Here is a 1,463-nt window from a genome sequence, read left to right as displayed (position 1 = left end):
TAACCCATACCTAGGCTTTTAAAAAATAACCCAATAAGTTCTTGGTACACCAAGCTGGACTAGGGTAGAACTGTTCCTTTGCTCTGTCCTTGGTGCCCTATCTAGAATAAGTAGACATGTGTTCATATCTTCCCAGGAAAAAGTCCACAAGTAGAAAGTCTTCTATGTCTTTGGGAAAGCTCCCTTTTAGAGGACCTGGTTAGGCCCGGGTAATATAGAAGTAGATAACATTCTGCTGGTTTGCCTTTCCCCAGCCCCTGACAGATATTTACTTTCTCATACCATACAGTCTCAAAACACATGAGAAGCGGAGTTGCCCCAGGCACCATGGGCCAGAGTTTCATCCAGTCTCAGCTCCTTTCACCCGTCCTCTTAGCGCACAGGCTCATTTTAGTCAGAGACTTTTTTTTTTTCCACTATAGCAAAGTTTAGAAGCATATTCTGAATTCCTGTGCAATGTTTGCTGATGCTGCAGCTGTCCTCCACTCTCTCCAGAGGATGCTAAAACTGCTCTAATCTGTACCAGGACCCTGGACCGTGAGGTTACTTGACACAGCAGAGTCTAGCACGGTCAGTTACAGCCTTGGCACTCAGGAGGAGGGTGGTAGAACAGAAGGGACTTTGAAACTTCTCCATTTGTACACATGCCTCCCCTACAGAGTCTGGCCAAAAGTAAACATAATTTTCCCTGTGTGTCTCCATCACAGGAGGAGCATATGGTTGGATGCAACTGGCTTCTCTGAAAGCCTTTCCAAAGAACACAATCTAGTTACTTAGCAAATATTTACTGAGCAACATGGAAGGAGAAAGAGCATTCCAGCCAGGGGCCAGCGAGAGGCGAGAGATCGGATAAACTTGAGAGGAATAAAACAGCGAGGGTATGTCTGGGTTGCAGTGAGCAAGCAGTAAAATTGAAAAGAAAAGGGAACGATTTGGTACAGCTTTGAATGCCTGGGAAAGGACTTTGAGTTTACTGCAAAAGGTAAGAGAGACTAGAGAAAGGTTCTGAACAAGGGACAGGCATGATTAAAATGATCAGTAAAATTCAGTGGAACCCAGGTAAAGAACAATCATATAAAGCAGCCATTTAGTGGGACCCAGGTAAAGAATAACCATATAAAGCAGCCATCAAAAGCTAAGGACTTACTTTGCACCCAGCAGATGATCAAAGCCTTGCACAGACTGCCTTGCTTAATAAAATTAATAGTGCACTTAAGACATAGTGCTGGCCCACATGTTTTTCAGTCCTCAAAGCCATCTCCTAATCTGAGTGTTACTGCATCAATTTGGTAGATGGTGCCTGCACTTAAAAGGTAACTGTAGGGCTGGTGAGATGGCTCAGTGGGTAAGAGTACCCGACTGTTCTTCGGAAGGTCTGGAGTTCAAATCCCAGCAACCACATGGTGGCTCATAACCATCCGTAACAAGATCTGACTCCCTCTTCTGGAGTGTCTGAAGACAGC

The sequence above is a fragment of the Mus pahari genome, chromosome 4 (assembly GCF_900095145.1).
Source record: "Mus pahari chromosome 4, PAHARI_EIJ_v1.1, whole genome shotgun sequence".
Lineage (NCBI taxonomy): Eukaryota > Metazoa > Chordata > Mammalia > Rodentia > Muridae > Mus > Mus pahari.
Note: the sequence above shows the minus strand (reverse complement) of the source record.